Raw genomic sequence first — 13,767 nt, 5'->3', positions numbered from 1 at the left:
TGTGGTGTGTGTTTTTCCATTTTAGTGTTAGTTTGCTGAGGAGGATGGCTTCATCCATGTCCCTGCAAAGGACATGACCTAATTCCTTTTTGTATCTGCATAGTATTCTACGGTGTATATGTACCACATTTTCTTTATCCAGTCTATCACTGATGGGCATTTTGGTTGCTTCCACATCTTTGGTATTGTGAATAGTGATGCAATAAACATACATGTGTATGTATCTTTATAACAGAATGATTTATATGTCTTTGGGTATACACCCAGTAATGAGATTGCTGGGTTAATTGTATTTCTGGTTCTAGGTCCTTGAATAATTGCCAGACTGTCTTCCACAATGGTTGAGCTAATTTAAATTTCAACCAACAATGCAATAGCATTTCTATTTCTCCATAGCCTTGCCAGCATCTGTTTTTTTTCTTGATTTTTTAAATAATCACCATTCTGACTGGTGTAAGATGATATCTCATTGTAGTTTTGCCTTGCATTTCTCTAATGATCCATGATACTTAGCTTTATTCATGTTTATTGGCCACAAAAATGTCTTCTTTTGAGAAGTGTCTGTTCATATACTTTGTCCATTTTTGATGAGGTTGTTTGGATTTTTTCTTGTAAAGAAATACACTTCTGTGTATTAGACATTTTTCAGATGGATATATTGCAAAGGTTTTTCTATTCTATAGGTTGCCTGTTTGCTCCGATGACAGTTTCTTTTGCTGAGCAGGAGCTATTTAGTTTAATTGGACCCCATTTGTCAATTTTGGCTTTGATTGCAATTACTTTTGCCAATTTTATTATAAAATATTTGCCCATGTCTATAACCCCAATGGTATTGCCTATGTTTTCTTCTAGGATTGTTATGGTTTGGAGATTTAAATTTACATCTTTAATCCTTGATTGGCATCTCCTGCCAGGCCTGAAGTTGGGGCTTTAATTGCTGGCAGTGTTTAAAATCTAACAGAACTTGGTGTCCTTTTTAGACCCCAGAATCAAAAGCCTGTAATTCAATGTCAACAATACTTTAAAAGTGCATATAGAGAGATACACAGCAGTAATGTTCTCACTCATAGGTGGGTGTTGAATAATGAGAATGCATGGACACAGGGAGGGGGGCATCACACACTGGGGTCTGTTGGGGGGAATAGTGGAGGGACAGTGGATGGTAGGGAGGTTGGGGAGGGATAACATGGGGAGAAATGCCAGACATAGGTGATGGGGGTGGAGGGATAGAGGCAGCAAACCACATTGCCATGTATGTACCTATGCAACAATCCTGCACGTTTTGCACATGTACCCCAGAACCTAAAGTGCAATAAAATATTTTTTTTTTAAAATTAGTCTCAGTTTTTTCCTAAGCAAAACAAAAATTATAACATGATAACTTGATCATATAATTTTTTATGAATCTTATTGTGACCTACACAGACTGTTCATGACATACTTCGACTTTCTTGTCTTGGACATCCCTCTTTCTTAAACATCCAGTCTTTTCACTCTAGGTCTACATTTATTATACAAGATACTTTCTCACATGAGATTATTTATCTTTAAGATTTCTTACCAATAAAATTCTGTATATTTTTATAACTTTCTTTACATCTCCTTTATTTCCTGATTTATTTTACCTTGTTTTATACATGAATCAGCTTTGAATTAGAAAAAAATTGTTCACATTTTTTGAAACACTGTTTTTAGATAGAATTTCCTATAAATATATATTTTTTAATATATACTTCATTGTGCTTTAGGTTTTGGGGTACATGTGAAGAACATGCAAGAATGTTGCATAGATACATACATGACAATCTGGTTTGCTGCCTTCCTCCCCATCCCCTGTATCTGGCATTTCTCCCCATGTTATCCCTTCCCAACTCCCCACCTTCCACTCTCCCTCCCCTAGATCCCCCCGATAGACCCCAGTGTGCGATGCTCCCCTCCCTGCGTCCATGTGTTCTCATTGTTCGACACCCATCTATGAGTGAGACCATGTGGTGTTTGATTTTCTGTTCTTGTGTCAGTTTGCTGAGAATTATGGTTTCCAGGTTCATCCATGTCCCTACAAAGGACATGAACTCATCTTTTTTTATGGCTGCATAGTATTCCATGGTATATATGTGCCACATTTTCCCTGTCCAGTCTATCATCAATGGGCATTTGGGTTGGTTTCAAGTCTTTGCTCTTGTAAACAGAGCTGCAATGAACATTCATGTGCATGTGTCCATATAATAGAACAATTTATAGTCCTTTTTTGAAAAATATCCAAATAAAGAGATAAGCCTATTATTTAATTTAACTTTAGATTTTAAATTATGATAAGTTTGTCTGCAAGTATTTATCCTATTGTATTTACCTCATTATTTTAATTGTTTACCTAGATTATTTATGAGGACTGTGATAATCACCATTTAAAATTATGGAACTGCCGTTGCAAAATTACAACTGAGATAGTGAAAAACATTTGTCCTAACTGATTCTATCTTATGTTGAACCTCCCAGCTTTCTTTGCTTATTCCTGGGTATAGGCCAAACTAACATTGGGAGAAACTTAGTTTATATTTTAGCTTTAAAACAAAGACAATAACAAAACATACTGCCTGTGGACTAGACCACTTAAATTCACAATATTAGAAGTTATGATAATCTTACTAAATTTAAGATTTAGCTATTTTTGTTAAACCAATACCAATGTCTTATTTATTAAAGATTACACAAGCAAAGAGCATTGTGTTTTGGGCTGGGTTTAGTTTTGGGATCCCTATGCCAAACTTTGACACTTTGCAGTATTTGGCAGAAGTAAGTATGATTGTTTGATTAATAAATGCAAACAGAAATATATGCTGGCAAATTCTTCAGACATTTCTAATATTATTATACCATTATTAAAGCCAGCTTATTTAGTAAAGATTTTGCTTAAGTCATGGGAACTTGAAAAGGCATTTGACTATTCTTTTTTCTTTAGTATCTGATTTAAGTGGTTTTTTAAGCCAATTAATGAGAGTCCTTCTGTATATTTTAATACTAAAACCCTTTTAGGTGTACACAACACCTAAATATATAAACATATTAAGCATGTCAATAGAAATACATCTTATAGATTCATAAAGATTTCCTTTTTTTTTCTTTTTTCTATCTTATCCTAAGCAGTTGTCAGCTAAATAGTCTAAAATTTGCATATTAAAGGAAACAACTCAACTGAAAATCAGATAGCAAAATGTACATCATAGGATACAAAGAAAAAGTCTGGTGAGCTAGAGGGAAATTAAAATTTAATTCCCAATTGAACATAAAAGTATAGATGTCTATTATAGAAGACTTCAAATCTATCTATCTATCTATCTATCTATCTATCTATCTATCTATCTACATACCCACACACATATACATACACACATCCACACACACAAAGATCCTGGAGCTTTTACTTCAGTATTTTAGCCATGAGATAAATACAAATTTGCGAGCTTGCAATTAAAAAAAAAAAAACCTGTTAGATATAAAAAGTGTTTTTTATCACAACTGACACCACAGAAGTACAAAAGAACACTTGAGACTACTATAAACACATCTATGCACACAAATCAGAAAATCTAGAGAAAATAGATGACTGCATGGAAATATACAATGCTACCAGCTTGAATCAGAAATAAATGGAACTCTAAATAGATAAATTAAAAAACGTGAGATTAAATCAGTAATAATAATTGAACTTAAAATTTAAAATATTGATGCAGTAGGCAATTCTAGAAAACAGAAACAATAAAATGACTCCTCCAAAGACTCCTACATTTGCTAAAAAAATTTAGTAAAGTCTCAGGTAGCTTACAAAATCAATGAACACAAATAAATAGCACTGCTAAACAGCAATAATGACTAAACTGAGAATCAAACCAAAAACTCAATCTCTTTAATGATAGCTGCAATGAAGAAAAAAAAATGACTAGACTGTTTTAACCAAGAAGGTGAATGTTTTCTATAAGTACAACTACAAAACACTGCTGAAAAAAACTCATAGTTGATACAGACAAATGGAAACACATCTTGTGCTCATGGATTGGAAGACTCAATATCATTAAAATGACCGTACTGCCCAAAGCAATCTACAGATTCAGTGTAATTCCTATCAAAATACCAACATCATTTTGTTCACTGAAATAGAATAAAACACTATACTAAAATTCATATAAAACAAAAGCCCAAATAGCAAAATCAATCATAAGAAGGAAGGAAGAAAGGAAGGAAGGAAGGATGGATGGATGGATGAACGGATAGATGGACGGACGGACTGGAGGCATCACATTACTGGACTTGAAATTATAGCACAAAGCTAGTTACCAAAACAAGTTGGTATTACATAAAAGTAAATACATTGACCAATGGAACAGAATAGAGAGTCCATAAATATAGCAAAGTAGTTGCAACCAACTGATCTTTGGCAAAGCCTACAAAAACAGAAACTTGGGAAAGGACACCTTATTTAATAAATGGTTGAGAAAACTGGTAGCTACATGTAGAAAACTAAAATTGGATTCCCTATTCCTATCATTCACCTTATATAACAACCAACTAAAAATAGATCAAATACTTAGGTCTAAGACTTGAAACAATAAAAATTCTGGAAGATAATTTAGGAAAAACTCTTCTAGACATTGTCCTAGCAACGAATTCATGACTAATACCCCAGAAGCACATGCAACTAAAAATATATAAATGGGACATAATTAAAGGAACAAGCTTCTGCACAGCGAAATAAATAATAAACACACAACCCACAGGATAAAAGAACATATTTGCAAACTATGCATCTGAAAAAGGACTAAATCCAGAATTTACAACGAACTCAAATCAGCAAGGAAAAAATATAACCCCACCAAAAAGTGGGCACATTACATAAATAAAACATTTCTAAAAGGAAATGTAAAATGACCAGCAAACATATTAAAAATGCTCAACATCGTTATTCATCAGATAAATTGCAAGTTAAAACCATAATGAGATACCACCTTAACCCTGCAAGAATGGCCATTATTAAAAAGTTAAAAAAAAAAAAAAGATGTTGGCACCAATATGTTGAAAAGAGAATACTCATACATTGTTGGTAGGAATGTAAACTGGCACAACCTCTGTGAAAAACAGTATAAAGATTTCGTAACAAACTATAAGTAGATCTCCCATTCAGTCCAGCACTCCCACTACTGGGTATCCACCCAAAGGAAAAAAAGGTAATTAAAGACACCTGCGTGTACATGTTTATTGCAGCATAATTCACAATTGCAGAGATACAGAACTAATGCAAGTGCCCATTGATGAATGAGTGGAAAAACAAATTGTGGTATATATGTCAGGAAATACTATTCAGCCATAAAAATAATGAAATAATGCTTTTTGCAGGAACTTGGATTGAGTTGGAAGCAATTATTCTAAGTCAAGTAACTCAGAAATGGAAAACCAAATGCCATATGTTCTGACGCATAAGCGGGAGCTAAATTATGGGTAGGAAAAAGCATACAGAGTGATATAATGAACTTTGGAGATTCATGAGGAGGAGGGTTGGAGAGGATGAGGGATAAAAAACTATGCATTGGGTGACCAGTGCACAAAAAGTTCAGATGTAACCACTATAGAATTGATCTGTATAACTAAAACATTGTTTGTACCTAAAAATCAACTGAAATAAAAAAGGAAAAAAGAAGAAGAGAAAGAAAGGAAAAGAGGAAAAGAAGAAAACAGAAAAAGAAGAGGAAGGGAAAAGCAAGAAGAAGGGAAATGAAAGAGGAAGAGAAGGGAAGAGGAAGGGAAGGGAAGAGGAAGGGAATAGGAAAAGAAGAGAAGAGAAAGGGAAGGGGAAGGGAAGGGAAGGGAGGGAAAGGGAAAGGGAAGGGTAGGGGAAGGGGAAGGGGAAGGGGAAGAGGAATGGGAAGGGGAAGGGGCCAAGATCATCGATGAGAAGCAGTTGTGTTCTGCAGCACCTATGGAGCAAAATCAAAGGAGTGAGTAAATTCAGCACCTTCAACTAAAATATTCAGGTTCTCACATTGTGACTAACAAGGCAAACAACTAAACCCAGGAGAATGAAGAAAAGCAGGGTCAGTCAACAGCCCACCAAAGAGCAGCAAGGAGCCAAGGAAAGTCGCAAGTCAGTGTGCCACCCTGCCCAGGAAACCATGCTTCCCATGAATTTTTGTAACTGGTTTGTCAGATTTCCTCTTTAGCCTGTACCACCAGAACCTTGGGTCCCAGACACAGAGCTGTGTGGACTCCTGGTAGAGCAGCTACTCAGGCACACACCGAATCCCAGGTATTTTATATACTCTGGACCCAGGATCCCAGGCAAAATGGGAGATTTGTCCACACATACTCCCAGGAAGGGGGCTGAATCCAGGGAGCCAAGCAGTGTTATTCAGAATAGCTATTATTAAAATGTAAAAAAAAAAAAAAAAAAAAAAAAAAAAAAAAAAAAAAGATGCTGCCAAGGTTGCTGAGAATAAGGAATGCTTTTACACTGTTAGTAGGAGTGTAAATTATTTCAGCCACTGTGGAAGACAGTGCTGCAAATCCTCAAAGATTTAGAGGCAGAAAGATTGGTTAGATTGTATATACAAGACATGTTCTAAGCTGACCCTTTACTAACTCAAAGGATTTGCTAGCCCAGGCGTTGGCAGTCATTACGTGGCTAGCAGTCTTTGTAAGATGTCAACACATCATAAAATAAATAATATTTAAAAAAATTATTAATACTCAAATGTGAAAATTTGCAGAAAGATCAGAAATTAGATGTACATTTTAAAATCAATGTTTTCTAGTTCGCAGTTGAAGCCAGGAAGTGTATTTCAATGTAGAAAAGATGAGAGTTCAAAACATATCTCAACAATACTCTAATATTTGGATAAGTAAGAGGAAGTGAAAGAAACAGAAAAGAAACAAATCAGAGTGGTAAAACGCAAATCAGAAGAACATGGTGTAATGAAATCAAAGGAAGTGGGAATGATCTATTTCCTCAAATGTTCCTATTAAGTAGTCTTCACTGTATTACTTTAACTTCTCTTATAGTCAGTTTTTACCTTACAAAAGCTGGAATGTAAATACTTTGTAGAGAGGTGCTGGTGATTTAATATATAAAGGAGTGCTACCCAAATTTAGGTCTAGGTACCAAGGCTAATCCAGGAATTGCTTAATTCTGGTTTGTGATAAGTACAAAAATTGAAATAAAAGGTCAACAAATGTTTACAGAAAATTGTATGTCTCTTGAATCTAATCATTTAAAACATAGGCTTGAATCATATCTTAGTTTTTCTATATCAATGAATTATTTTATGTTATAAAAGTGTGAATCCATGGTAGACTGAGAGAAAAACTGTTCTTAGACTACAGATGAGAAGTGCAGGTAAAATATTATAAAATTGATTTTCATGATGGCTGTACAATGTTATGAATATTCTAAAAGCTGTTAAATTATATTTAAAGAGTGTATGGCGTTTGACTATCTCAATAAAGCTGTTTTTTCAATATGAAAAAAAAAGTACAGATAAAAAACACACAATATAGTGTCCTTCTTTAAACAGATATTGGTAAAACCACATCTATGATGTTGTGTGTGTCTATGAGGTTGTGTGTGTGTATCTGTTTCGACAGAAATGATGGCCGAGTTATATAAAAAATTATAAGACAAAACTGCTTTCTTTTAGGTTTCAGTATCCTTAAAATCTAGCATTTCTATTATAATCCAAGCATGTAACATATACATATAAACCCACAAAGTAATTACAAAACTAGCATATCAGTCTTGTCAAAATTATACTAATTAAAATAGACTACATGATTGGGCAATTAATGTCTATGTTTTACTGGTTTAAATAGGAAGCAATACATCAATATGGCTTGGGATTAGACTAGAACTTTCAGATACCTGCAACCTGAGTTTATAAAATTTGGACAATTCTTTAAGTGATTAATTCAACCAAATTCATCAAGAACTCACTGTTCTGCTGACAATATAGTAGCAAACAATAGTTATGGTTTCAGTCACAGAGTTTATAATCTATGGTGGGGGAAGAGTTAAAGTAAAACACAGTGAATACAATATTTTAGGTGGTGATGAATGGCATATTGAAAATTTAAGGAGGGTAGTTTGGAGTGCCATTTTATATAGGATGATAAGGTAAAGGCTCTCTGATACGGAGAGATTTGCACAGAGACTTGGACCAAATGAAGGAGTTGTTCAGGCTGATATTTGGGTAGAGTTTTTCCAGAGTAGTGGAATAGCGAGGCAAAGGACTTGAGATAGAAGTTTTTTTTTACTGTGTTTTTGGAATACCAGGGGCCATTCTAACACAAGAAAAATTAAAGAGTGGAATAAAAAATGAGGTCAGAGAAATAATGGGAACACAGATCTGTGGGGCATTTTAGAACAAAATAGGACTGTTTGTTTTCCTTATACATTAATTTGGAATCCATTGATGATACTGAGCACAAGTATCATATAACTTGACTTATATTTTTTAAATAGTTCTATTTTTTGAACATGGAAGAATGCACATTAAGAGTCAAGGACACCAATGGGGAGACTATGCAACAGGCAAGGTGAGAGATTATGACTGTATAACAACATCTAGGTCAAGGTTGGAGTGTCAGTGGAGATGAGAAGTGGGGGATTTTGACCACCATAGTAATCTTTCTATAATTTGGACCTGACTTACTCCCCCAGTATCAGTTCCTATTATGTATTTTCCAACGATGACATTATTAACACTAATATAAAGTATTAATTCAGTGCATACTATTTTCCAGAAACTTTTAAAAGCAGTGAGAAGAGGCAAAGAGATATATTTTTCACATAATGCCTTGTATTAGACTATTGTATATAAGCCTGCCCTATTCATGAGAATATGATCACCTCAGAGATAAGAGCCATGTCTTATTCATCTTTGAAAGTCCTATAGTACATGGAATAGTGCTCTGAACCTAGTATTTACTCAATTAATCTTTATTGTGTTTGCTCATAAAGATGGTGAGATTTATAAAATTTCCCACCCTAAGCATGTTAAAAAAGAAGATGGCCATAGCAAAAAAATGATGTGAACTCAAGGAAATCAGGGACTGTCATTATTATCTAATATCACAAAGTTTAATAATGGGAACAGAACACTAGCTATTTCACCAATTTTTCCTAATAGGTTCACATAGCAACATTGAACTCTCCTCCATAGTACTTAACACAGTTACAATACCATAATTATTTATGTAATTTTTATTTCAATCTCTGTATCCTCCACATGACTGTAAATTGTATGAAAACAGAAATCAAAACTGTACTTTCAACATTCTATCTTTAAGATTAGCAAAATATTTGGCCTATAATAAACATCTGATATTTATTAAAAATTGAAATATATAACAGTAATACATTTTTACTTTGTGCTAACATCTCTTCCAAGTACTTTCCACATATTAACTCATTTAACATTTACCACAAATTTATTAAGCAGATATTATTTTTATTTTATTGCTTTGAATGAATTCTTAATTGATATATTCATTTTATTACTATAAGTGAATTAATGAAAATAATAATGATCATTACTGTAGGGGAGGTTATGGCCATGGCACAGCCAACCAGCTCCCATACACACCCTCATACCCATTCCTCAGCCCCTTGTAAAGGGGCTTTCTCCTAAGCATAGCAAAAACTTCCAATATAGGCTGTCTCCTTCTGAAAACTTACTGAATTGTTTGCCTTTAAACTGATTCTTTGTTTCATCTATGCGATTCCAAAATCAATCATCTGATAAGTTTATTAAAGCAATCAGCATATTTTATTAAATTAATAAAATTTTACAACTCATTGATGTTACCTAAGAAGATTTCAATCAAAGAAATACATGCTTGTGACCAAATTTACAGGTCAAGTTCTCTTCTGATGGTATCATAATTACCTATGAATTCAGCTCTTTTTGTGCCATTAGCAACATAATACTTTCTCTTGGATATTTATTTTTCACATATTAATCCACAGGATTAATCTCAGTGAATAATGGATGTAGATGTCTTAATTTTTATAATGAAAATGAGTAAGATTTATTCTAAACAAGCACACGTTCATGCTATTAAAATATCTAGCTGTTTCAGAAAGCCAGTCTCATATCCATATTGGAGAACAACGTTATAATTAAAGTACAATGTGGCAGTTTTAGGTTAGATTATGAAATTTGTCAACAAAAAATTAATTATTTAAACTATGTAACTACTTAGAAGAAAATAGACTGGTTTTCCCTTTTAGAGAAATATACAATTAGAGATGGACAGTATTCATCATTTTTTTATATACCAAAAAAATGACATGCTGAATACATATGTCAATGGGATAAAAATAAAGTTGAACAATTGGGGACATCTTAAAATCAGTTAGTAGTTTAGTGTTATTCTTGTCAATTCCTTGACTGAATGTTCACAACCTATTTAGCTTCTTGTGGCTTGAAGAAATATTATCCTAGCTCACAGAGGTCTATGGCAAGGGAGGATTTTTTTTTCCTTCTTTTTTGACCTTTTTCCTACAATTTTTTTTTTTTTTTTTTTTTTTTTTTTTTTTTTTTTTTTTTTTTTTTTGCTATCATCAGAACTGTGTCCAACTCAAATAGATGGTTTGGAGTTACAAGAAGGCAGATTTTATGTTTAGCTTGGATGAAGAATGTACCTTTGTTTTATGTTTCCACTCTCTCTTAGGTTCTCCATGTACATCTGCCCAAGAAGGAAACATGTTGCCTTGAAAAGTAGCATATTTTCAGCTGATATGTTTAAGCAGAAGCTGAATTTGTGAACATCTGTTTGAGCTGTTATATTGTATAATTTTGTACCAAATGCAAGGTTAATATAGATTATATGTAAGATGAAATTAACTTTATTAAAAGTCCCCCAGAAGCACAGATTTATAAAATATGGCTAACAATAAGTATTATTTTGGAATACTTTTTTCTAACAGCTTGCTAATCTTTCAGTGTAACAACTGATGATTTGAGCAAGATAGGATATTCTTCATAGAGTTTTGGTTCAAGAACATGTAAATAATTGTGTGGTTTTTTTTCAGCCACAGAAGATATAGAGCGATTTTCAGAATCAATCTGAAAATAATATTTGGAACATATTCCACTAACTCTTGTCTACAATGCTAGCCAAATTTCTTTTGGGAAGCAATGAAAATATGATATCTAGATATATGGTTAAAGATATCAAATACGGAAATTTACAGCAAATGTAAATGATAATAGACTATTGGAAATCAGAATTATTATTGAAATATTGAGAAGTGCATTTACCATTATGAAACATCTTCAGATACCCAAGGCAAAACCTTGCATCTGAACTAAACGTAATGAGTATGAGAGAATATTCTCTTATCTGAAAAGGATCTTATTTCTCCTTCACTTATGGAGCTTAGTTTTGCCCAGTATGAAATTAATATGAGACAGTATTGATGAGAGAATATTGAGGATTTATTTCTCTTATGGGGCTCTTCCACACCAAGGGGCTTCAAGTGGATCAGAAATCTGGGGCCATCTCACTACTGACAGGTTCTCAATTGGACTGCAGATCCCTCTAATAGCAGAGCTTGATACCTTCAGAGGTGGCTGTCACTTTGCCAGAGACTCCCCTTAGAGGACAGAAGTCTTGCCACATTATGTGGAGTATAAACAGTTAAGTTTTTCCCACGTTTAACTTAGCAGCCTCTGGTACCAGCAAGGCTACCACTAAAACTGCCCAGAGGCAGGCTGGTCATCCTTTGGCCACCAACTCACGCTCCTTGCTTAAGTGGCCTGCAGGCTGCTGGGCTGTACCCAGGGCCTGAGTTAGAACCACCAGGGCCATTCCCTTTCTTTCTGACACATAAAGATTAAACATTTTCCCTATGGGGAGACTAAGGGCTGGTGCCTTAAGCAAGGTATGTTTTAGTTGGTCAAAGGCCTTTCTAGTCTCCAGTTCCCAAACTAGAGAGTGAGCTTTAGCTGCCTGAGTTTCTTTTATTAGGTGATATAAGGTACGTGCCATTTTACCATACCCAGGTATCCATAGTCTGCAGAATCCTGTAATGCCTAAGAATCCCCTCAGTTGCTTGAGGATTTGGGGGAGGGAAAGTAAGAGATATGGGCTTAATCTTTTCTTTGCCCAGTGCCCTGGTCCCCTCTGACAAGACAAGGCCTAGGTACTTCATTGAAGTCTGACAGAGCTGAGCTTTAGATTTTGAAACCTAATGTCCTCTGTTCACTAGAAAATTAAAAAGAGCCTTACTGCCCTCCTGAGAGATTTCTCCAGTTGGAGAACAGAGTAGAATGTCATCTACATATTGTGAAATATTAACCTGAAAATAAAGGAACTTGGAGAAGTCTCTTGATAATGCCTGCCCAATTAAGTGGGAGCTATCTTGGAATCCCTGAGGTAACATGGTCAAGGTTAATTGGATGGTTTGGTTAGAGAAATTCTAAACTGCAAACAAATACTAGAAGTTTGGGTGTAAAGCTATAAAGAAGGTGGCATCCTTTAGATCCAATACTGTGAACCATTTAGTCCCTTCAGATATTTGGACTAGTAGGGTATATGGATTGGGAACCACCAGATGTATTGAAACCAAAAGCTCACTAACAAGGCAGAGGGCCTGAACTAGTCTCCATTCCCTGTTGGATTTTTGTACCCCCAATATTGGGGTATTACAAGGACTGCCTCAAGGTTTGGGGAGGCCTTGTTCATTTAAATTATCAATGATGGCTTCTACTTACTTCCTATCTTCTGGTTTCAAGAGCTATTGCTTTTGGTTAGGAAAGGAAGTCGTATTCTAAAGGTGGCTCCAGACTGGTATGGCAGATGTGGCTTGGACAATTTTCCCTCGAAATGCCCAAACTTCTGGGTCAATATCAGTCTCCACTAGCGGGAGTCAAAGAGTTTTTCCTGGGGCCATCAAGAGGGTGGTCCTCATATGGGCCAGAATATCCCTGTCTAACAGAGGAGTTGTGCTTGCAGGCGTAATTAGAAAGACATGGGGAAACAAGAGGTCTCCCCAACCACAAATAAGTGGTTAAGAAAAATATCAGATTAAAGGCCTTCCTGAGACACCCCTCATGGTCATGCTAAGAGAAGAGAAGTCCAGATTGAATAGCAGAACTGAGAGACCAGCTCCAGTATTCAAAATGAGGTCCACTTTCCTTCCTTCCATTTACAGAATTACCCAGGGCTCCTGGATGGTAATGACGGTCTGGACCAACAGAGCTGGAAAGGGGAGTCCTGGGACCCACTGGAACATTTGGGAGATTGGCACTGGACCCAGTGACCAGCATCCCCAGGGACAGCCCACCTTCCTGTGATCCTCATTGCAGATTGGACAGGGTCTAAGGCAGGCGTCCTCAAACTTTTTACACAGGGGGCCAGTTCACTGTCCCTCAGACCATTGGAGGGCCGCCACATACTGTGCTCCTCTCATTGACCACCAGTGAAAGAGGTGCCCCTTCCTGAAGTGCAGTGGGGGGCCGGATAAATGGCCTCAGGGGGCCACATGTGGCCCACGGGCCGTAGTTTGGGGATGCCTGGTCTAGGTCATTTCCTCATGCTTCCTGGGCAATCCTTCCTAAAATGTTGTGGCTTACCACATCTGTAGTAGTTAACAGGTGGACTTTGGGGATTCTGGGATTTGAGAGCTTACATGGTGGCCATTAAAGCCTCCACCTCTTTCCTCTGTCTCCTGTCACTCTCCTGGGCCTCTTTATTTCTATTATGAAAGACCAGGGTGGC

This window comes from Saimiri boliviensis, chromosome X, assembly GCF_048565385.1.
Source record: "Saimiri boliviensis isolate mSaiBol1 chromosome X, mSaiBol1.pri, whole genome shotgun sequence".
Lineage (NCBI taxonomy): Eukaryota > Metazoa > Chordata > Mammalia > Primates > Cebidae > Saimiri > Saimiri boliviensis.
This window is presented reverse-complemented; position numbering follows the sequence as displayed.